This window comes from Crocodylus siamensis, chromosome 4 (assembly GCF_052110815.1).
Source record: "Crocodylus siamensis isolate JL-2025a chromosome 4, ASM5211081v1, whole genome shotgun sequence".
In the NCBI taxonomy this organism is placed as follows: Eukaryota; Metazoa; Chordata; order Crocodylia; family Crocodylidae; genus Crocodylus; species Crocodylus siamensis.
In genome coordinates, this window is record NC_143398.1 from 132,098,774 (window position 1) to 132,124,315 (window position 25,542).

Sequence of the window (25,542 nt, forward strand, 5' to 3'; positions counted from 1 at the left end):
GGTTAGTCACAGCTTGAATGTGCTACTAAGAGAAAACAGTACGGGGACTGTGGGTTTGACTTTTCAAGAGATAGTCCATGTAACCCAAATCTGCCTAAATCCTAAACAGGTATCCAGGCAATGCTTAGACACTAAATTCTGTGTTCCCTTTTGTCAGGCTGTTATCCTTGAACATTTTCCTTTTTTTTTTTTGGCGAGGTTTTCTCTAGTAATGTTTTTTTCATTAACTGTTGGATTTCTGCTCATTTCCTTAGTTTCTTCCAAAGCACCTTTGTAAATCTGAATGCAAATAGTGTGCAGCATACATGCCATTTTGAAAGGAGAATTTGGGAAACAGGGCAAAAGTTAGGGGATGAATTTTTTTGCTACTGTTTAGGCAAAATGCGCAAAATGCAGACATCTATGTCTTGAGGACAATATTAAAATCTGTATTTGGTGAAAAAGGGGGTCAGAGCAGAGTATTTCAATATGCTGAGGCATGCTTCCTTTTGGTATTTGAGTCTGAAAGACAATAACTTGTACATTAAGAAAGAATATGGGTAAGTGTACTATATGGGTAATACTGTTCTTGAGTGTCTGTGCAGCATGCTGCCAATATATCTTTATAAAACTCATGTATGTATATGTTTCCATCTTTCAAATTCATATCTCAGGAACCTTTTAATATAGAAAGAATAGACGATGCCATGCACTCCACTGTCAATAGGGAAAATTAATGCCAAGAAGAAACTATTTTTCTATGGCTTTTGGCAATATATAGAAGCCAAATGCATATGCAAAAGGGGCTAAGATCATAGAAAGCTTTATAATTGTTGTATTGTATATTTTATAGGTATTGTATACTGGTATACCATCTTTCAATATAGATCATACTGTATATTTAAGATTTCCATTTTACTGTCAAAGGCTAAGCTCTCTTTCCACAATTTAATTAAAACTGCATGAAGCTGTGGATTTCTGCTGCATACATATGTAGTTCTACATCTAAACAAACAAATGAGCAGTTCATTTAAATATTAATATTCACTGTGGTCATGATAGTTGAATATTCAAATCTTGATTCACCCAGCAAGTAGTAGTAACTAAGATAGGCTGATTAACCCTAACAGTTGTAAGATGAGTTTGTTGTTGAATATTTAGAACTAATTTACAATATCCAGTTTGCCCATGAACTGAAAAAAATCATTATTTTCTTATATGGCGCTTACATCAATATGAAATAAGTAAATATAGCATTAAATCTGGGATAATTAGATATGGAATAATTAGAAAACTATAAATGATAAAGTATCCATTATTTCTTACAGTAGCCAGTTCTGTAGTGTCAGTTCCATATGAATTTTGCTTAAATTATATAAAATATTATTGCAGTAGCATGAAATATAAGATGACAAATAAAAATTGTTATACATTTTTATTATACAGAATATTTGTGCATATACAGACCTTTCGCCAACTTGCACAACAGGGATTGTATGAAATTTAGGAATGAGCAAAATTTGTTCCAATTTTTAACTAATATTAGCGACAAAATTCTGACCTTATTTATGTCCCTGCAATACCCACTGATTGAAAGAATGAGCTATTAAATGCCCTTATGAGTTTATCTCTATTTGATACCCATTAGCATAATAAAATATATGGGATTTCTCAAATATTCTTCTGAAAATTTTCCAGATTTATGGATTCTTTTAGTGCTTGTGGAACAGCAGACCTTTCAAAAGATAATTTTAGAAGAGGATACCAGGCCCGATTTTTGTTTCACCCTGGCACAACTTCAGTGCTCCCACTTAAGTTACCCCAACTTTAAACTGAGGTGAGAGGCAAATCAGGCCCATAGTGTGGTTTGAAGTAAAACAGAAAAACTAAATATATATTCAGGCTCTTTAATACAAAGATATTTTGCTTTTAAAATGAATGAATAATAACATGTGCATTGTAAAATGTGTCTTTTATGGCCAGATTTTGAAAAGTTTTGTGCACCAACTGGAAAAACATGGATGGGGGGATGGAGGAGAAGATGAAAAATATGGTCATGTATTTAGGTACCTGTTGGGTGCTGCGCTCTTAAAGACCTGATCCTTGGTCATGACAAAATAAAAACCTGTTAGAGTTATTGATATAAATGAGACAAGAAAGCTTTTTATTAGAAAAAAATGGGCATGCACCTAATTCTAATATTTCTTGATGCAAAATTTTAAAAAGATTTGCACTTGTTTTTATTTGAAAGTGGCAGCTTCATTTCCATTTTGTTGTGCCTCAGTTTTCTCAACTGTTTCAGTAACTACAGCCAAAAAAAGTCAAAATGAAAACATTGCCAGGCTTTTGACACTGATGAGGAGGTGGTTTGATGTTCTGCTCTGTAAAATTATCAGTCAAGGGACCCATCCTGCAAACATCAGCATGCATCTGTATCCTTACCTACATTTTTATTCCTATGATTTCAATGTGGAACGCCTGCTGAATCAGGCCCTTGGAATGGCCAGTTAAATAAACAAAACTCAAACCCATATTTCTGTATCATAATGAAATTATTTGCAGGATCATAGAAGTCTGAACATGAGATTGAAAGACAATTGCATGTAGACAGAAATGTCTATGAACACCCCCCCCATACACACACACACAATTTACCAGTAATTGTTATATTGCCTTTTTAAATCTATGGAATATATTGTATTTTGAGACCATTTTTATGAAAAGGCATGAATTGTACCATCTATTTTCTTATACTCCATTACAGATGTTCATGTAAAGCTCTATCCTATGCCTATGCATATGTGACTAACTTTGCTCACTTAAAACTAGACATGGCACAGTTGCTGTGAGTTTTACATTAATGAAACAATTCACAGGTGAATCTGGGGGACCTGCTCCCCAATGTCCTGTCATATATTTGAGCACATCATCTCTTAGTCCTGTATCATATTTTTCTTTGTAGAGCAACAACGTGTAGGACTTGTGGTAAGGCATTACAACCACTTGGTGAATCGTTAGCCACAGGCATGAAGACCTTAGAAGACAAACAACAAACAACCTTAAAAGAAGCAGTATCTCAGCAGGGGATGCACACCCTGGAATTTCTTATTGTGATTATATAACATCTATGTGCAAATATCATTCCTTGAGGAAGGAAGCTAGCAACAGAAAATATATACATTGCATAATTGAATACCAGGTTACAGTAGGTAAGATTAATTCTCACAATTTGGGGAGGGGTTACATGCACAAAAAATAAATATTTTTGTTAAATTTATATGCATGGTATCAGTAATGCCATATCTGACTCATCCTCTTACAGGGATATACTTTAATGGCAGAGGAGGGATTAATAATGTTTCCCTTTACTGTACTTGCTGAGGTCCATAGGAAACATTGGAACATAGGAATTACTACATCAGATCAGGTTGTTAGTCCAACTCATCCCATATTTTCTCTCTTGCAATTGTTCCTATTTAGGTGTTTTAGAAGAAAGTGCAAGAAACCCCATGATAGTCTCCCATTGTAGACAGGAAAAACCTGTCCATATAAAAAGTTTCTTCCTATATCTGTTATTACATGATTGCATTATGTCTTGGTGCCTGTGGCTTTATAACCCTTCTAAAATAATATGCCATCTAGCATAATCATAGTTATTATCATGAGGTATATAAATGTATGTATCCTATTAGAATCCTACTGAACTCCCCAGTGATGTGTTATAGCAATGATTTCTTAAGATTAAGTATGTACTTGAAAAAAACAAAGAAACAAACACCAAAAGAACTACTGCTCTTTAAAAAAAACCCAAGGTTATTTTACTTTATTTTACTATTTAAATTAATTTCATTCCTGTTTATTTTTGAAGAAATGAATAGGAAGACCCAATATATCCTCTCTGCTCCAAACATTTATCTGTGTATGCCCCCTAGCATCCATCTTCTTTCTAAATGAAATAATTTTAGTTTTGTGTATGATGTCATATGGGAAACTCTCTCTGCCTCTAATAATTTTTGTGTCTGTCTCTCCAACTCCTGTTACTTTTCTAGTTTGTTTGTTTTTTATGAAGCAAGGTGACAAGAAAGGAAAGAAGTGTACTGGACAAAGGTATTCCATTGATGTATGTGTAACCAAACTTTTTCAGTATTGTTTTCTCTCCTTTTCTTTAAGCATCCTAAAACCTACTTTCATTTCTTGGCCATTAATGCAACTGAGTGGAGGTTTTCACTCAGTTGCCCACAATGGTGCCTAGGTCTTCTTCCTGGATCTTTTGGTACTTGTCAAGACTGAAAATCTTAACATCTCATTATGCCATAACCATTCTCATTCACCTAGTTTCATTAAAGCCTTCTGAGTTCCTCAGTCACCCTCAATAATCAAATAATTAGAGTTAGTCATTTTGCTGCCTCATTGTGCACCCACTTTTCCAGCCAATTAATTAATTGGTTAAAGTAGATCTAGTACTAGCAACCACTGCTAACACTATCCTTTTTTTTTTCTTTTTCTTTTTTTTTAATACTGGTTTGTTGTTTGGTGGGGTTTGTGGTTGGGTTTTTTGAAGAGTTTTTGAAGGGGGGCGGTGCTTAACTGGTTCCTAATCCATTACAGTTCTCGTAACTGAGAGTCAAAGTACTCTTTCTTTTATAGACTATTATGAGTCTCTTTATGGAAGTGTTTTTTGAAAGTCCAAATAAATGATACCATATTATTTTGATGACTTACTCAAAAATTGGTACATAAGAGAAGCATGTTTTTATTGGCAGGCTGATTTCCCCGTTACATAATCTTCATTTTGATATTAAGTTACAATACTTTTTAAATAGTTGTTACAATCAATTTACCAGGAACTAAATTAAGACTTACTGAGTGTGTCTACACATTGCCATACAGCGATGTTGCTATGGTGCTATGCTTTAGTACTCCCTTTTGGAAGTACTAAAGTGTGGTGTAGTTTGGGCAGTTACTGTGATGTTACTGTGTTACTGTGATGTGTGCGCGGCACATGGTTAGATTTCACCACTACATCACTGTAGCAGCACGTTATAATGGAGCGCACTGTGATGGCAGTGTAGCTGGCAATCGCATGTACACCCATTAGATCGCTACGTCACCATAGCACACCATATGGCAACATAGGGCAACATGTAGATGTGCCCACTGGCTGCTCAGATTAAGGAAAGTGCCAAAAGTGCTTCACCCCAAAAAACAGTCTAAGCATAAATTTTGCCTTTCTTAGTCACACTTTACTGGGAGAGGGAGGAGCATATTTCATTTTATCACTTTCTGTGGTGTAGTTTAGCCTCCATATGCTACCAGGGGTCAAGCCAGCTCTTTGGCTTTGAGAAGGTAGAGAAGGGCAGCAACCCATGACTTCTTATCTTTCTCTCTCATTCACCTGCAGGAAGAAGCAACAGGTGTAGAGATCCTGTTTTCTCCCAGGCCAAGAACCCCATTAACAAGTGAGGCTATGCAAAGGAGTGGGAATGGGGGGTTTAATCATCTGTGGGCACATCTACACATGAAATTAGTGCAACACAGTAAATGCCAGAGCAGTTCACACCACAGTTCATTGCTCCTGGACAGTGTTTACAGATAAGCCTGGGACTGAAGCATGTTGAATCCAGGTGGCACAGCCCCAGCTGGCAGGGAGCCCCAGAGGTCAGCCCGCCGGACCAGGGCTGCTGCAATCCGGCTCAACGTGCTGCAAAGAGACTGGCTGGGGCACAAGGTTGCTCCAGTATGGTGGCTAGCCAGCAGTCGGCCCCTACACTGGAGTACCCTTGTGCCCCAGGCAGCCCCATAACCATCTACATGTGAATTGCAGCAGAGTAAATAACTCTGCCATAATTTAGTACTTGTATTGGGCAGTATTAATCTACAGTGGAGTTAATTAGTTTACTCCAGCTCACTAGCCCTCCATGTGTAGACAGACATTTTACTGCAAAGCTAATTAAACAACTTGCAATAAGTATATCATGTAGATACCCACCCCTGTGTTGAAATAGCCCAAGGTCATAGTGTAGCTTTTATCTTTTTTTGCTCCTTTATTTCCTAGTACTCTGGCAAACTTGCCAGTTGTTTTGCAGGCATTTGGCTTCTGATGTACATCAGTCATTTGCTTATGTATTTTTAGTTATTTTGTCTTCCAGTTCCCTTCCTGTATATCTAATTCCAGCTTGGTTTTAGCAGGTAGAGTTTATTATTTTGTCCAATTGTTTTACTTGATTTGTACTTTCATTTTTTTGGAAGGGGATACTTATTAACCTCATATAATGAGTTTGTGTGTGTGTATTTCTTTCCCCTTGCTCCCCATCTCTACTGCTATCATTTGTTTTAAGATATTACCTTGAATTTTCTGACTGTGGTACGATATGCCTATGTAACCTAGCATGCTTGTAAGTAGAATTCGCCTTTCAAGTTGATGGGGCATTCTGGTTTAATAATCAGATTTTTATATGCATCTTACTTATTTTAAAATACCTGGTATACACTTTTATTTTTGGTTTTTGCCAAGCTGTCTGTTCTGATGAAGATTTTTGGTATCAGACCTCTTTCCTAGAAACCTGCAGTACATATAGGCTTTCTAGCTCTACTCCTTTGTTCTGGTCTCATTCCATAATACAAGGCCCAATATAATTTTATATTAGATTTAGAAAAAAATTATTCTATGGGAGCTGGGTCTCCAAATTCATGTGTGCATAGGGGAGGTATCAGGTGCTAGCCTTTTGCTGATCCATAGGGAAAACTGTTGCCTGAAATGGCACAAACACACAGTTTGGAAGTTTCTTTTTTCATGCTTGTCACTCCAGGCCCTATTGAATGCTGCTTGGAGGTTGAACTCTGTTTTGCAATCAGATGAGTAAACTGGGACAGCATTTCCCATTCAGTTTTCCTGAAAAAAGTCAGTTTTACTGCTCTAACATGAAGCGAGAGAGGCTGCAGATGGAGATGAGGAGGTGGTGAGGGATGTTTTGCAGACGTGATGGTGGATGAAGGAGGGAACACCTGTCATTATCAATAGAAAACAAATCCAGATAAGCAAATGTGATGTAATTTTAAATGGTTTCTCTATTTCATTAATTTTTTTAGGTTATTTTATAGCAGTTTGAAATGCACAGGCTCTCCTTTGGAAACCCCTGTGAAAAGGGAAATTTACTTGTGAAGCATTGTGAGGTAAACTAGAAAGCATCTTACTCACCTTCTCCCTGTGTTGCATGGGAGTAGCAAACCAGTGAAAGACATGAGAGAGTCTGCAAAATGTGTGCAGATTGTGTTTGCATGGAAAAAGTTAGCCTCAACTTGGAAGAAATCAAATAAGTGTATCATGTAGATACACCACTGTGATGAAATGTATAAAGTAGGTATCTATGACTTGCAGGACTCCCTTGACAGATAGCATTGTGAGGATGGCCTGTAGGCTGTATTGCCAGGAGCTAATTCTGAAGCTTGGTGTTCAGTATCCTCTTTGTAGAAGGTTAGAGACACTTGGGTAGCTAATGCTAAAGGTAGTCAAAAATAACCTCTATATGATTTGTCTGTAGCATTTTTTCTTCCTGTTCCATTGACTTTCTGTAAGCTCAGGTCCCCTGCCAAGTCTTGACTCTCATCTACTCTCACTAGAAGCCCAACTGTATGCAGTTCATCCAGCTACTGTATTGGAATGAGAAGGAGGATGTGTACTGTAGACACTGCTCCCCTCTTCATATGTTCTCCTTGCCTCCTTACCCACACATTGGCAATGTCACTATGTAACTGATAGGAGCATCTGGCCCATGATGGGCAATATCAGTATAACATGCATTTTATTGCTGCTATTTTGCAAGACAGAATAATCATAGGTTACAGCACACACAACATTTAATTATAAACACTCAGTGTTAATATAGAGTCCAGTTCTGCCAGACTTAAATTCACTCTGTGTAAAATATCACTCTGTTGGATTTGGGGCATGTATAGGTGTTATATTTAGATTGACCTAACTTTGGGGGCTGAGGGGGGAGCTGCAAATCAGGAAAAAAATGGAGGTTTGATTTAAGCTAGTTCATTTGAGAAGGTGAACTTAGATTGGGAATTGCAAAATATGCATTCAGAGCACAGTCCCAGGGCTAGGAAAGCCAAACCACTAATCCAAGTCCCATGGCTGTGCTCTTCCTACCTTCCTGAGCTTGACTGGGCTATTCTAGCCTTCCCAATGCTCCACCCCAAGATGGACAATCCTCCCCACTCCTGCTTGCATATTTGCCAGCCCCACTTCAATTCTGCCACCCCCCATGGACCTGGTAGCCCCCCACGATCCCAGCTGCTTCTCCCCTCCCAACCCAAATTCCCCACACAGCTCTTGGGATTGGTGAATATCTGTACACACTGCTCTTGGCCTATGTAAGCTATGTGAATATAAACCAGGTGCAGCAAATGCTTGTATTCCCCCTTTGGTGAAATTACACACTGAGTAATGTACTACAAAATGTACTACAGAATATTAGGGTGGCAAGCACAAGACCACTGAGATTTAAACATGGAGCAGTGAATGCTCATTATAGTTAATGCTTGTATAGGAGTTTTTGCCCTTTGATTTCAAAGCAGAAGCTCTGCAGAGGGGTTTCACTGCCCCATTCTTAACTAAGGCATAGTTAAGTAAAGTGAATTGCCCAAAGTAACGTGGCAGGCAGTGGATAGAGCTCAGAGTGGAAACTGGATCCCCAAAGAACAAATCCAGTGCTCTAGGCCCTTCTATATTCCATACATTACAGCAATATAAATAAGTATTGATTGTCATTTTGTGAGATATGACATCATCCTTTTTTAAAAAACATTTTGTATATATAATGTTACACGGAAATATTAACAACTTGTAAAGATTCATACCAAAATATCAAGCTCGATAAGTTTCCATAAATAAGCCTAAGTAGCAAAATGAGTGATTAGTAATATAAATTGTATTACTTCTTTACAAATGAAACTTCTTATATTTAATTATTAGGGCCTGCCGTGACAGACAGACATTTTTAAAAGCCTAAAAATATATAGTCACATTGTAAAAAAGATTTTGGATTTTAATAACAATATATGCACAGTTTTGCAAAAGATAGCGGAAGATAATTTCATCAGGATAGTTGTTTTTATTTAAAATATTTTGATATCTTTTAAAAACAAAAAAGAACTCTGTATCCTCCCAGTAATGCAGGAATTAAAGTATCTCAAAACATGTGAAAGAACGGTCTTCTAGATTTGCAGAGTGGTGGAGGGTTGGGGGGGATTTGGGGGGGGGTTCCTTAAAATATATATTTAATTGAATTTTAACTGGGTATGGTACTGTTCCATTGAAAAAAAACCAACAATCCTCAAATGATTTAGTGACTAAAGAGAGTTGCCACTTGCCTGAGCTACATCCCTAGGGATATGACCTTTTTAATCCTCTTTAGTTAATGTATTGGTGATCTTTACTTAGGCAAAGTAAACAGTGCTGTTCTGAACAAAGAGGAGGTCATGCTTCCTGCATTACACTCTGACCCAGGGGTCATGGCCTTTGTTCACTTCTCAATAGGAATTGCTCTCAGAGGGCCACCACAAAATGGAGAACTAATTTAGGCACGTGCTGGCATAGAATGGCAGAGTATCAGGTTTACTTCATGTAAATGTTTGAATATTTAATGCTTATACCAAAAAAATTAAGTTAAAAATTTAGAATTAAATTGATTAACCTGTCACTTACCGATATGCATATTACTTCCTCTTCCCATTATTATCAGTTTTATCCTGGCAGCATATCACCTGCAAGTACTTTAACTCTTTTTTGAAAAATCTTATAAGGGCTAACTTTTTAAATTGACAGTAAAAATTAAGTAGTATTTATCTTTAGAACTGTTTTCTTAATTTACTTCAATTTCTGATCAGAAATTACTCAAAATTTACAAGATTTACCTTTAAAAAACACCTTGTATAGGGTAACTGACACACCAAACCTGGGCGCTCTGGGGCATAGCCTTTTTTATCAAGATATTCCTCAAGCCTGAAAGGAATCATGACATTAGTTTCCATCAGATTATCACCACTATTGTCCGTAATCACTTCAGTGTCTGTGATATTTTGGTCTGTGATATACTAAGTAAGGGCTAATATCATTGTAACTCTTATGAATTGGAGTTACACAGGATATAAATTGTGACATCCTAACTGGACTAGTTTCTTCCCACTTTTATACCAATATGACTTAATTAACATAAATTACTTTGGATTTATTCTTTGTATAGCTGACTACAATGCACTCTTTTTAGGTAATGATCTGACCCATAGTTATTCTGAAATTCATCTCTGCTTCCATATATTTATGGATCTAACATTTACTACAGAAAAAAAGGTCCTACATTTGAGATATATGTATTATGTTTTGTTCAGAGCATCCATCTGTTTATTTCATATGCTTTTCTCCATTAAGCAATGAAATCTGTGAAATAAAAACAATAGACCATAAAATAATTACCCAACCTGTAACCCATTTATCTTCAATACAAGTATGGCTATTATTTATTTTTACTTATTTCCAAAACATACACTATTCATTTCTGATGACTTAACACAAATAACAAATAAATGTTGCAGTCATGAGAATAAAGGATAGCATAAGAATAAATTTAAGTTAAGGTTGCCCTTGTTCATAAGGGTAGATCCAAGTGCAGGATCAAAGCTAAATATGAATGAAAATATGCATTAAGTCAATTATTGACCCTCAGACTTTGATATATTTAATCTTATTGGCTTTGCCTCTCCATTTATGTTGCTTCTCACACCATAATAAACCAGAGTAAATTCCTTGAAAGCAGTGGACTATGTGACTATAATTGATTTAATGGAGAGTTATGTCCAGTATGTTGCTGCTAGTTAAGGTCCCAAGCTTGAAAATAGAAGCTGGTACATTGTTTGCTACTGTGAGTACTTCTGTTGAGTCCAGACCTCTCCAATTACAAGCCATATATACCTTCTGCTAGAAACTTCTAGGGCAGTCCCTTTGTATGGTATGGACAAAACCTGTCTTCATTTCTTCAGGTTGTGAGCCCGTGCAGGCCATCAGTCTATCACACAGCTATACTGGGACTTCCAAAATTAATTGAATGAGTGAATATCCTTTGGCAGGGTTGACAGAGTAGTAGCAATGCTGATAGATTTTCAGCAGTATAAAGCTTAGATACTGCACAGAGCTGTTCTTCTTGAAGAGGATATATCAGATGTTAGACTATTTTCTTTCCACTGCCTCAGACATCACCAGTACAGACTACATTCCTAGGCTGTATGCTGTTGTAAAATATTATCCTATTAAATAAAAGAAAAATATATCACTCTCTCTTACAAGACTGCAAATATTTTGCCATTTGTTCTTGAATGTTCAATTCTCTCATTTTAAATATATTTTTTAGGGTTTCTCAGTTTCAAAATGTTTATCAGATAGTTTTAGATTCAAAATTTTGGATTCCATTTCCAAAGCATAATAGAACAAAATTGGTGATTTAAACAAAAATATTAATGTTTCTGAATTTTTTTAATTGAACTTAATGGAAACATTAGCTAAGGAACCAAATAAGAGCATTGACCTTGCACATGAAAACTATCAAGTGAAGCTACTCTTAAGCAGCATTGAATTTGGCCAGTCAATTTTCTTATCCAAATGAAGAGAATGAAAAAGAAAAAGAATGTTAAAATCATAAAATATAAACTATAATTTCAAAAATTTAATAGCTTGAAGCTTTAATAGAAGTCTGATTTGCAGTCTTTTATGGATTAGGCCCATTTTAAATATTGCCTAACAGAAAAAATCCCCTCTAGTTGATATATTTTCATAAAATGCCTTCCTGTGTCATTGAGTTATATTTTAAGCATTCAGCAACTGAAATGTAAGTTTTACCTTTTGCCATTTACATCTCAGTAGTAATACTTTCTGGGTTTTGCGATGCATTTAGTTTGGAGAGGAAAATGACTGGTGAATTCTGTGTCTGTTTACCTCGATTTTTTTTCCCTTTTTAATTATGAAGTGTTAGTATAACTATGCAGTGTTTTGGACTGCAAATTTCCCAGTGTTGAAAATTTTTCAAATCCAAATAAAAAAAACTCCTGGAATGTACAAGAAGAAGAAGAAGAAAACTTGTCTATCCGTATTGCATTTTGTTAGTGCTCCTCTCTGGAAAAAACTAAACCCAGACTGACTTTCTTATAGAGGAGTAACTATTCTGTTGAGTTATCTTGCACTAAAATTTAATTTTCTCAAGAAAAATCTGTGCTGTATAATGTAGCTTGTATTGAGTTGCTTTTATACATATTGGAAGAAGTGCTGCTAAAATCTTCATATTGGGTAAAGTGTTTTGGAGATTCTCCTGCACAGGCGTTCATGAACTTTTTAGAAACCCTCCAAGATGTCATTCTAAAATAGTTTTCGCTATTATAAAAAAGAACTTGTATCTCTGGCAAAGTCGCATGAAACTAAGGAAAAAGAAATGTTTTATTTCAAATGTGAAGTTGATTTAAGAGTATTAGTTAATTATTTCATCAGTACATCTACATTATAAATCTCAATAGTGGTGCTGGCTTTCATTGAAGGTAGTCTGTCATTTTATAGAAGCTAAAGATTGTTATTAGGGAACTTAGAAAAACAAATGTACACATAATACTTTTTAAAAAACTTCCTATGTTAGAATTGTTTCCAAATGTTACCTAAGCAAGAAGTAGTTTCTTCAAGCAATTATATTTGGTTAGAGAAACCTTCCCAAGAGAATCGCTTAATGTATCGAGTTCAGTTTTGGATGCTCTGACTTTTGAAGGACTGTTGAATAGTTATTCTCATCATCTTGTGTTTAAGCGGAATAAAAGAAAACGAAAACATTATCCTTAAGAGTGGGGTTTGGCCAGGTTTTGGCTTCAGTAGAGAAAATGCTGTATCTATTTTTCATTTTTCTCTTAGGGAGGTAAGGGATTTCCTTATTGCTAGTCTGCCTGGGACAAATTAAAGCCTGCTTTAATTCAACACAACTCAGCTGAAGTCAATAGAAAAATGTCTGTTTTTTTCCCTAGGGTGGAATTTGTTCCTCTGCCTTTTTCTTTGAATCATTTGAGTTAAAAAACCAAACTTAAGCATGGCATGCTCTGTGGGTACTGTGTTCTGTCCTTATAAATTTACAATGTTCCTATTAATGCCAATGAATAGGATAATTTAAAAACGCTCTTTATGTTTGTACCATTTTTAAATGATATCTCTCTAGAAACACCACCATTTCTTCTGCAATAGGATAAAGCCAAGTCTTACATTTTACACAGCAGGTACTCACCCCAGTCAGGTCTACTTTTCAAAGAAGAATGGTGTAGAATGGTGTTTTGAGTCTTCTTTGCCAGGACAAACCAGAAGACAATAGCCTGTGTTTTCAAAAGTAATGTGGCTTCTGGTGAACCCAACCCAGAAGCATTATTTTTTAGAGATTAAATCTTTTGGACTGGCTTTGTGCACACTTACTGGCTCTGTTTCACTGAGTAGTTCGCTGTATGAGTGCAGTGAGCTTCCCGCTGGTGTGGACTAATATGATATTCCTATCAAGATTTTTTCCATAGAAATGTAACTATAATATGAAGGCAATATTCTGCTCTCTTTACTTGCAGAAAACTCTCAGTGTGGCCAGTGGAAGCACTGTGCACAAAAATGAGGACAAAACATTGTAACAGAGCTTTGTTGTATAGTACCAAGTATAACATTTTGCTCTGGGGGTGCTTATGTATGCTTATGTAACATCTGTTAGACAAATAGGTCTCATTTTTATGATAGTTGTCTAAGTTGTTTCAGAGTACTGTCAAAAGTATGAAGTCTGAAATGTGATTGAAGGCAATAGTTAAGTGCATGTGCCATACGTATCTAGCAACAAATTGATTACAGTAATGCTCAAGAGTTAAAAACATTTCTGATTATTGTACCATAATCTCTTATTTTGTCATGAAATAAATTATCAGTATTTGTGAATGCTAACATGCACTTATTTCAGTACTATGTTTTTAAAAATTATTACATTTGTGAATCTGAAATTGCCTATATTTATTATGGGACTAACCTTCTCTGGAAGATTTCTATAAATATTTAGGTTTTTTTTAATAAAACTTTTGGTATAGTAAGGAAAAAAATGTGATGGAATGAGAACTAAGAAAAGGCCTACCCAATTTTCTTGTCAAAATACAAATGTAATTTTGTGTTAGAAATCTTTTGGCTGTATTAGCAAAATACTATAATTTATATTAAGAAGGATTATACACACTGGATTATGATACTACTACAGTCTTTATACTAGCAAAACGATTCATAAGCTATGACTATGTAGACAGAGTATGCATGCACTCGTCTCTCTCTCTGTAAGTCTGCATATTCATAGTTGGCTCGATTCCTTGTCCTATTAGATATCCGTGTGGTAATTTTTTAAAAAGTAACTCTTTCTCATGCTTTAATTTTTTTTATTTTTTTTTTGCAATTTCTATCACAGGACTGGTGCCGTAGAAGACAGTTTTGATCTTCTGTTATCATAAAACAGTCCAGAAAATCAGGTGTATTTAAAATGAGACAGAAATAGATCTGTATGACCAACAAAAGTGACAAAAGGTGTTTCTGTCATTTTTCATAATTTCTATATTGTGTTTAAGGATGGATTATTTACACTGTAGCAAAAAACAGGTAATTTTGATTTTTTTCTAAATACTAGTTACCACTATCTAGGGGGAGCTTAAAATCCTGACATTCTTTAAAAAATTAAAGAACAGTTGACAGAGTAAGTCTAGTAACTGTTGCACAACTTTTTTCTGATTATGCCAATTTTTGTCATTCATAAAAAAGTATAAATTTATGTAACTTTGCAGAAAATTGTGCAATATTTCCTTTCTGACAGTTGTCATATTCGATTTCTTGACATTATATGCTGTACTAATCTTTATTAAGATATTTAATACATTTCATAATGTATGCACAAATTAATTGCAATGCTGTTTTACTAACAACAGTACAAAACAATTACATTTCTGTCAACTTTTGGTATTATAGAACATTTTTTTAAAAATTCCATGCAATACTTTGTGAAAAAATCAATATAATACTTCATTTTAGATAAGGACTTATGTCTAAATCTCTTCTTCCTTATGTGACTATGAATCCTTCACTGGAATCAGTCAGTGCAGTTTTTCAAAAATCTATACACTTGTACCTGAGCTCAAAAGTTAATTTTACCACCCTTGTTACTTTTCTTTCTGAGTAATATCTTCAGTTATTAACTTTACTTATAGTTTGCCAAATAGGAAGTGTGTGTACATTTATCATAAATGGTGTAGGTTTTTTGTCTCTGTTTGTGTACCTGTGTGTTTGTCTGTAAGTGCATAGGTATGCATTTACCTATGTATAACAGAAAGTGTCTGATTATATATATGTGTGGCATCTTTTTTACTGAGTCTTAAAAATCTCTAAATAGCAACAGGTCTCCATACTTAAATCATATATTCCTTAATATGTGTAAGCATTATATATATTCCTTCCTAAATCTAAGCATTTTGATGATGGATGGACTTGCTAACATACAAAAATAAAGATTGGTAGATATAAGCAAAAAGAGAAATGATTCTCACTATAACTATAAGAGAGAAGACAGATTATGAAAAATAATTAAACAGGGATGGTGTTTATTATACAGAAACTGGTGTTCATAATTGCTTTCTCTGCAGCAAACCAAGTATAGACTTTAAAATGCAAAAGGTTTCACAATTATTTTAAAGTATTTATTATTTCAGCAGGTAAAAATTAATATCCTTACTTGATTGTTTTTCTCCATTGGTTTGAAGCTTCAGCATTTTGGCAATATCAAAATTATTTTATCAATTTGTTTCCTGCAAGGAGATTTTCCTTCATGAACACAGGTTTAATTTCAGCAGTGTGGCATTTTTGCAAAGTTTTAAACACTCAGCTAGCTAAAAGAAGTTAAAAGGTAGTTTGTGTATATAATAAATTGGGTGAAGATAAATTTATGTTTAACTGAATTTAGAAAATAAAAGCTGGACATATAATATAAATAATACCGATAGTTGGATAAATATACATGTTAAATATTTATAGATATTGCATAAATAGAAAATATCTATAAATAAAATCACACTTAAGTTATCTGTAATCTATGTCTTATGTTAATGTACATCTCTTTTTCTCAGTACTACCTATTAAAAGCCACACTTTACAGATATGTAAATGTTAACAGTAATTTGGTAAGTGGCGCTGTGTCTTATCTTTATTTTTTACTGTCATAATTATGTTTATTCAAAATTTTACTGCCATCCTTATAATTGAAGCATGCAAGCTCTAGGATGTCACAAGCTTAAGCCTCAAAGAATGTACTATATCATTTCAAAATATAGGTAGTTTACTGTATAATGCTATTTTTATTCTATTTGTTTTGGTGGACTTCATAAAATACAGTTTCCATTACAATTTAAAACACAAATATTTGCTAACCTATTGCAATTATTATGCAGAATATATTAATATTTTATTGTTTAAAATATTTGATTGCATGCATTTTTTTCAAGTAAGTTCACTTTTTATTTTAGTCCTTTTTCTAGAAGTTAGATACCTGACAGTTATTCTTGAGAATTCCCATGTTAATCAAAGGAGAGCCCTACTTAAAAAGCCAATAGCTTCCTTTGGCCCTATGCTTACAAAAGGGATTAGGCCAGAAATATCACCATAAATAATGAAGTAGAATAAAAGATGTGCATGCTAAAAACTAGTAACATCGGTCACAAGTGAAAACACAAAAGTATTTTTTTAAGTTTAAGATAAATATCTTTAAATTTCTGTATCACTAACCTTTGTGCCTCAAATATGACATTTCATTAATTGCAAAGATGTGTTTTACATGAGCCTCCCACAGTATTTACTTCATCTTCTTTAAAGTTATAGTGAAACTATTCCAGAGTGACTGAACAAGGGAAGCAGAATTTGGCTTCTTAATATACATTTTTAAACAAATTCCATCTACTGTTTTCTGCATATGTAAGAAAAAGAAGAACCACCCCCAGTAATCACACTTTCAAGGAAGGTAAAACGAATACTACACAGTCACCTCCTGCAAAATATATTTTAATAATGAGTTTAAATTATGTGTGAAATATTATGTCCTGGAGATGTCTTTCTCCATACTAACAAACAGCTATCTTGACTGTTTATGAAAGCTGCTATTTTTGTACTGTAAATTTCACTACCTATGATGATTTTTTAAAAATTTGTGTTGATTCATTTTATTTCAGTTATACGTACCTATTGCAACTAAACACTGAAAAGGTAAACAATCAGATTTCCTCACAGACGCTGGCTTATTATAGTGTACTGTAGCTTGGTTTCAGTAGGACAACTGACAGAGCAGAGCATATTCCAGCTGGAGGGTTGGGGGAATGGGACCAATAGAAAACTTCAGCATGATCAAGTATGTTCTTAATATGTGCTGTAGAAACTGATGCAATATACTTTTTGTTATGGTACGTGGAGTTTCAAAGTTGTTAAAGGGGCTGATTTAGTCTGTCAAAAAAGAGATGATGATTATGATCCATACTGTAAAATGATATGCTCTGAATTTCTGCATTATAAGTAAATTACTGATGGTCAAACATGGGTTAATATTTTTGAGCAAACTTAAGTTGGCAATGTTAAATTTCAAAAATAGAGCCTGCACTTACTTAAATTTAAGTAAAACAAAAAATGTCACACTATGCTTCGAGTGTTCTCTTTTTCTTTGAAAGCAGAAAATAGATAACTTTGTATACTGTTTAGTTTCACCACTACAAATCTACACTGTGATGAAATGAGTAATGTGAAACTTTACTTCATATTTCTAGCAGCTAAATAGAAACCGGTGAAGAACATTTCAACTTGTGCTTTGATTCACTGCAGGTAGTGTGAGCATTTATTTGTCAGTATGTGGGGCAAAATGCTGGGACCATAAATTTCAAGCAAACTGTTCTGTACCATACAAAATACGTACAAGAAAAACAAGGTTAACACAATTTTAAAAAATGGCTAATGCAATGCACTGTTCAGTGCCTTCTTCCTGGAAAAAAAAATTGTCCTACTGCCAGAGTTTCATTTGTGTTTATACCTTTTCAATGCCAAGTTTGCTAGAAAACATTTCTGTTAAGATACAGTGTACTGAAAGAAATGTTTTTGCAAAATTCTTCATTATGTTTCAAAGGAAAAGTTCTTTGAAATGCATCCTTAGTCAAGCCTCCTTAACCGACTCAGAAACCCTTATTTTAAAATTGTATATTTTTGCTATATCAATATATAAGGGTCCTTTCTCTCTCCAATTAATATGCTACTGACCTAAGTTGGAATTGGGGAAGGTTAGAATAAAAGGTATTAAGACTGGGGTGTACAAAGTACACAAGTACTTCACAGGTTGTAAATATACACTAATTTAGATCTTGCATATTCCTTTGAATCCCAATAGGAAAAATTATAAGGTTTACTTTAAAATGTACAGAAATATGTTTTAAAATAAAACCCCTCTAGATACAATACAGAAGGCATTTTCAGTTCTGTCAGTTCTGACAAAAAATATTGTTTTTCTATAAATTAAAATACTTACACCTTTCTACATCAAATAACTATTAAACTATTTTGCTTCACTGAATCATTTTTTTAAATTGAAGGAACATTCAATTTTAATTAAATATATTTGAGGTTAGTAGGTAGTCCTAAATAGAAAATTTCAATAATTATGTTTAAAACAAAATTGCTAGTTTCTTTAAGCCTTTTATTTTTCACCTTGACTACACTGCATCAAGGTTAAATTAAAGTTTTGGATTAGCAAATTTGTATTCTGATTTAGAATGTGAGCAGGCAGGACCAAGGAAAAAGAAACCCAACATGCTGTAGGAGGAAGAGGCTCTATACTGTGTTTCTTGAAAGCAGGTCTGGTGGTAAATAGGGAGAAAGAGGTTAGAAAAATATGTCATAATGTAAACTATCTTGACTATGAAAATATCACCTTTATGCTAATTATTTACCTATTTTGAATTTATTAATAGATAATGAAACAAAACAATTTCTTCACTTCCCTTTTAAATAATTATTTTTTTTGTTCAGTGAAGCATGCAAAATTACACTTAATGTTCATTTTACCCTCTCTCTGAACCTTTATTTTTAAATTCTACAGTAATCTAAAATTAGGTTACTGTCACTCTTACTTACACTTATGGTAACTGATGTAAATCTGAAATAATCCCAAAGAATATTAACCAATGAAAATAAATTTCTCACTGAGTAAGGCCAAAATATACTGAATTTATTTGCAACTATACCCGGATAAGGCATGCCTTTTTAGTCACCAAAAACCCCATTTTTTCTAGTTCAGAAATAGAAAAAGTTAATCTTAGTCTTGGTTAACCTTCAGTTTTTTATTTTATAAAGAAACAAACCCAGTAAAGTCAGAGGTAGGAAAGTGATGGAGAACAGAGCAATCTTTATTTTAGCACAGAACTGACTGGAATTAATGAGTTAATTTTACAAGAAAAGAAAACTATAATATACATTCAGAGAATCTGCTTAAATTAATGTATGCAAAACAGCCTCAAAGTAAAAAAAAAAAATCTTTGTATAGTCTTATCAGTTAATAAAAATATGGAATCAGGTGTGTATTTATGTCAACTGTACAAAAACTGTTGAATACACAGTGGAATATAATCTGCTTTCTTTCGAGTTAGGAATAAAATTTAAATTGATTCACATGTGCTGATAAACTGGTTAACCCAATAAATGATAGGCTATCTTTTGCTGTTTAAAAATATTAATAAGATGTTGGACAAAAATAGTTTCCATGACCAAATAGGTCTAGTCACCAAATATTGTCTTCTTTTTTACATGTCCAGAAATTGTCATCTGAAATAGTGACACATGTGACTGCATACACATAGTCTGGATGTAATGAACATATCTTTTTGTAAACTCTTCTTACCTTGTTTCCTGATCATTAGATATGATTTTACTTCAACAGAAACTGGAGTAGAAAGAGTATCCTTACACTTTATAATAATCACATAAATATTTTTCTATTGTAATAGCCTAATAATAGACTTTAAAAAACAAAATATTTGTAATGTCTATAACTTCACACCATTTAAAAAAAATGGCCAGGGTAAACCAGACGGCATCTGTTTTGGCTTAATTGAAACAATATTTATCCTGCTTAGAAAGCTGGTGGTTGAACTGTTTCTTAAGATTTGAAGCTGTATGAAAAAGTTTGATATCAGAGAGTCTTTCATTGTTTCACTGAAGCAGTTGTTCCCAATTCAACATGACGCAGCTCAGCTAAGTCATTTTTGCAAACTACGTGTGCTGCACTCTGTTTTCCAAATCTGGCTGAAATATAGTACCTTTTAACCGTTAAAATTGGATAAAAGTTACACTTGAAAAAGAGAAGATGGTTTTCAGTGTAACCTATTATGTGTAGGTGGAAAAATCTACTGTCAAATATTCCAGAAACATCTACTGTCAAGTACGCTGTGGTATTTAGTTCTTAGCTATTACTGGCTTTTGCTAGTCTTTGCAATCCCACAGAGTACATTTTAATTGTTGGAATGGTTGTACTGGAAGCTGTGCTACTTTTCTTTAACAGTGTTAAGTATAATCTACATTTTGTAAATGACAGTAGGTCAGATTATGTAAATGGTATATGCTTTAAGAATGATTTGGGTTCATTCAAGATGGAAGAGAAGCTGTGGTTTGGAAAAGATATGGCTTGAAATACCTTTACTTCACTTTGCAGGACAGTGAGTTTACAAGTAGGAGGTTGGCAGAGCAGCCTCTTTGGACAAAATCTGAATTCTAAGGGAATAAAAACTTGCATCTCCACTTTTTTCCCTCCCACCCCATTTATTTTCCTATCACCTATTGATCAATATTTTGAGGCATATAACTTCACTAAAGATACTTTTTTTTATCAGAAGTAGTTCATAAGATCCTCAGAACCATATTAGATGGGGGACAGTGAGAGGGGGCTTCCAATTAGATGAAACCACATGGCCGATTTAAAGTAGTCATGAAAGAGATGATGGTATAAACAGAATAAATATTGTATCACAGGGACAAGCATGACTTTCCTTAACTAATCACCTAATCCCTTTTTTTCTCATGACAACATTTTCTAGAAGGAAGCATCCTTAAGATGATTACTATAAGGTCTTCTTTTTCATGTAGGGGAAATCAAACATTTGATAACAGGTTTTGTAAGGCAAGATGTAAAACAATTTTGGAATATACCAATAACACGTGTGTGTGTGTGTGTGTGTGTGTGTGTGTGTGTGTGTGTGTGTGTGTGTGTGTGTGTGTGTGTGTGTGTGTGTGACAACAGGGAGATTTCATTGGTTGACTGATATGGCGAGATATGACGCAAAAGGACACTTGGACCGACAGAAATGCGGATGTACGCCAAAGCAGGCGTACCAAGAAATGTTGGAAATCCTGTTGCTATGAAAGAAACTGAGAGACAGACAGAGAAAGAGAAAGATCATGAAAGAGCAAGTTTTCTTTTTTGGTTTGTATCAGAAAGATTGCAAACCTCTCCAATTTTTTAGCAGGGACAGTTTAGAGCCTTGGATGATATTTTCATTAAGGTGCTGGGTGGAGGGGAGAGAAGAGAAAGTGGGATATTAGATTAATTTATAATACAAAAGCAGATGAAAACTAGAGGTGGGGGGCTGCATATAAAATGCCAGCATCTTCAGTTATGATAGATAGATATGCAAGTTAATATAGCAGATTAAGTAGATTAGTATGTTTTGCATGCTGATATTATTAAAACTTAGAATTTAAAATAAACAATACATACATACATTTATACACACAAGCACACACAGAGTAACCCCACCTTTAAATTTATGCATTATCCAGCCGGGATATGGAGTCTCTTGCATAATATTCTTAAAAGAGCTGCAATAAAGTCACTTTATGAGTCCATCAGCAAAAACAGAGGAGAAATAATTTGCAGGGATTTTTTTTTCTTTTTTTTTTTTTTGTCTTGCTTCTTCAGCAAAGGGGGGGGAAGTTTGTGCTATGAACTTAGCCTAGCAGCTTCTGGAACTTGAGCCAAAAGGGGCAGGAAGTTGTTTTACAATAGCGTTACAGTGATCTGCCACAAATGGAAAAAGCCAAATGTTGGGCTCTGGGAAGAGAAAAAATATTCTTCTTCCCCTACCTCTTCTTTTGCCCCCCTCTAATGAACCAGCAAGTTTAGCTGAAAATTCTTTTTTTGTTTCTGTTTGTTTGTTTGAATCTCTTTCTTGGAGTAATAGATGATCTTACTTGCGTATTCCACAGCGAGCTTGAGGGAAAGAAGTATCAAAGGGACGTTTAAAAAATGCACTTGGTAACTAGCAACGGGACTTTTGGCACGATTCCTTGAGTTTGCTTGAGGTTATGGAGGGGGGGATGGGAAGAAGAAAAGCAAGTCTACGTGGCACGTTTTCTTCAAAAATAATAAAACAATAAGGAAGGAAAACCTTAGAAAACTTTTTTTTTTTAAGGAAACGTATGTGGATCCTTTAAATCTGAATCCTCAGGCGTTTGTGGCCTGTCTTTGCAGTCCGGTGTGTGTGTGTGTGTGTGTGTGTGTGTGTGTGTGTGTGTGTGTAAGCGCTCTCAATCAAACAGCAATCATGGCAGCTGTTTTTCTTCCAGCACAGCAGTTGAGCTGTCTCGCCCAAATGCTTATCAGCTTTTGACTCGGTGCCAAGATAGTTATAAGGGCCAAGCAGCCTCAGCTTGGCTGTGCAGCTGGTCTAGAAGTAAGGGCATGAGAAAACAAAATCACTAAGTTTTGTCACATACAGTATTTACTGCTACAAATCCCTATTTGCTGCACTAGTTTCTCTGTGCTGCATTTGAATGCTGTTTACTACATGCATTTGATTGGGGGGGGGGTAGAAGGGGAATCTTGTCTCTAGTGTTTCTGCTTTGGGTTTCGCTTGTTGTTCTCTTTTAAAAATCTGCACAGAAAGATCCTCAGAAAGAAGAAAAAGAGACATCATGCAAAGCTCAGTTGGCTGAACTACATTTTTAAGCATATCGTCATATTGTAGCATGCATAAGAGCCTACTGCTGTGTCTCTCCCACTATCCTTTCTTCCTTCCTCTTCACACACGTATACACACTCTAAACGCAAGACTGCTTTGTGTGGAAGAAAAATAGCTGCTCTGGATTTGGGGGCAATGTAGTTGTGTTAGTGTGGGGGGGAAGTGCTGTATTAATTGGGTGCGTGCATGCAGTGTGTGTGTATATGTGTGTTCATTGCTGGGTGCGTGCATGCAGTGTGTGTGTATTCATTTTTGGGTGCATGCAGTGTGTGTCTATTCATTGCTGGGTGCATGCATGCAGTGTGTGTGTGTGGATTTGGGGGCCAATGCAGAAGCTGTGTTACTGTGTGGGAGGTGCTGTATTCATTGTTGGGTGCACATATGAAGTGTATGTAAAAGCAAAATAGTTTCTCTGCATGTGTGGGGGGGTGCTGTAGTCTGGTGCATGCAGTGTGTGTGTTGGTGTGTGTGTCTTAGAAAGAAAAATAGCTTCTCTGCATGTGGGGACAAATGCAGAAGCTGTGGGGAGGTGCTACAGTCATTGTTGGGTGCATGCAGTGTATGTGTGTGTGTGTGCGCGCGCGCGCGTGTGTGTGTGTGCGCGCGCGCGCGTATGATGAAAAGTAGGCTGCTCACGCAGGGCCGTGCCTCTGTTTCATCATCAGCTCTAGCGGCCTCCGTTTCTCCAGCTCACACACTCCTCCTCCTCCTTGCCCAGATTGCTCTGGTCGCTTGCGACAGGGAGATTGGATTCTGAAAAAAGGCTGCTGCTGCTGCTTGCATTCCTGCTACAAGGGCCTCCCCTTCAGACGGCCTTTGCCAGAGCAGAACTTTTTAAAATGCTACAAATAGGATCTTCTTTTGATTTTTTCCTGCCTTGTTTAACCCTCCTTGTTTAATTTTTAAAAGCTGGACTAATTTTTATTCTTTTCTGTGCTTTGCCTGGCTGTACCGTACCTGGTTAAACCTTCAAGTATTTTCCCCTGCTGATCCTCCTTTTTAAAAATTTTTTCCCCTCCTCGGTCAAAGAAATTGATTTCTTTGACTGAGCCATGAATCAGGCTTTGCTTATTTGAATGCTATGAGAGTGAAGGGTTTTATTTGTGATTTTTTTTCCCTCCATTACCAATGCACTGTGCTGCTCATGGAACCACCTTCTTTCCACATATTTTTTGAATTGCTTTAGGTCTCTGCGCCACACGAAAAAAGGGTGGATGATGGCCCTCCAACCAACCCCCTTGTAATCTGACCATGGCTGAAATGGAAATACTGCGAAGGTGGGGGTGGTGGGGTGGTTTTATTCTTTAGGGATTTCCCCCCCCCTTCTTTCTGTATGTAGGAGGGAAAGGGGGGGGGGTGCAGTCAAATGCAGTCTCTGGGACAGGTGCCAGCTCCAAGACAAAAGAAGTAGAATAGGCAGCAAAAAAAATAAGTGGGTGGGGGGGATTGGAAATTAATAGCCAGCAAAAATAGGAATTGAAAATCTCTAAGAGACTTTGGTAAAATGTTATCATCTAACCAATCTTTCTGTTTCATTTTATCCTTAGCTGGTAGCTGAAAGGAGAAAGTTCAGGGATACTTTCTTTCTTTCTTTTTTTTTTCAATTCTCTGCAGGCATTTCAAAAGGGTAAAAGGGGGGGGTCTCTCTTTTTTTCCTTGAAGGGGTTTGTTGTTTTTTTTTTTGGACTGCTGAATTATTCATAGTGGCAGTGGTGAAGCTAGGACCATTAGCATGCATCAGACATGCTGTTTGTCTGTTTGCTAACATTCTTCATTCAAGACTAGTTAACTACCAGACAAGCTTAACACGCTTCTGTCTTTCCCCTCCCCTTCTTTCTTTCTTTCCCTCTGTCTGTCCCCCTCTCTTTCTCTCTCCCACTCTGCTCCTCTCTTTCCTCCCCTTTCATGCCACCCTTCGTAGCCTCCTATTGTTGTTGCCGGGAGCTGGCAGGCCAGGGTGGTTGTGGCAGGGGAAGCATGTGGAGGAGAAGCTGGAGCCCGTTGCTAGGTAAGGACCGCCTTCCTGCTCTCCCAGGCCTGCATGCACTTGCAAGCCCCAGAAATCCCGTGGAGCTCACTCGGTTTTTTCTGTCTGTGCTTTTCCAGGAGGCTGCAGCGCTGCAAGGTGAACACCTTGGCGTCCTCACTCTGTGGCTGGTCCCAGAGGCTTGTTTCCCAGGGTAAGACTCTCCCCCATCCCTTCGATGCTTCTCATTGACATGCTGTAACATTGCGCCTTGCTTTGCCACGACAATAGAGTGAGTGACTGGAGCAATCACCAAGTAGGGGAATGATGAAGTTGCAGAAACTTAAAAGTGCATATTTGCGACAGCGGATTTGTTTCTTTTGAACCTGGGAGATGCATCTATCCTGTCCAGGTTTAGACTCCTTTTAGTGGCGTTTGCTGGCAAGTTATTAGGGAGGTGAGATCGTTATTAATTTTTCGGT

The 25,542-nt window shown here is 35.8% G+C and overlaps 2 long non-coding RNA genes across 5 annotated transcripts in view; one reads left to right on the forward strand and one right to left on the reverse strand.

Annotated features, from left to right (window-relative positions):
* Positions 1 to 1,415: 1,415 nt before the first annotated feature.
* Positions 1,416 to 22,299, reverse strand: LOC149866507 (uncharacterized). Its single transcript, XR_016441904.1, has 3 exons — positions 21,891 to 22,299; positions 9,901 to 11,286; positions 1,416 to 6,984 (listed from the first exon to the last, which is right to left on the reverse strand). It is a non-coding gene; the product is annotated as an uncharacterized LOC149866507 (long non-coding RNA).
* Positions 22,300 to 23,791: 1,492 nt separating this feature from the next.
* Positions 23,792 to 25,542, forward strand: part of LOC149866508 (uncharacterized) — a 129,659-nt gene continuing 127,908 nt past the window's right edge. Inside the window, exons 1-3 of one of the 4 annotated variants that reach the window (XR_016441909.1) lie at positions 23,792 to 24,371; positions 25,016 to 25,102; positions 25,201 to 25,274. This is a non-coding gene — a long non-coding RNA (uncharacterized LOC149866508). Of the gene's footprint in view, positions 24,372 to 24,447; positions 25,103 to 25,200; positions 25,275 to 25,542 lie in introns of those variants that run through there. The other 3 variants (XR_016441908.1, XR_016441910.1, XR_016441907.1) reach the window with 3 other exon arrangements.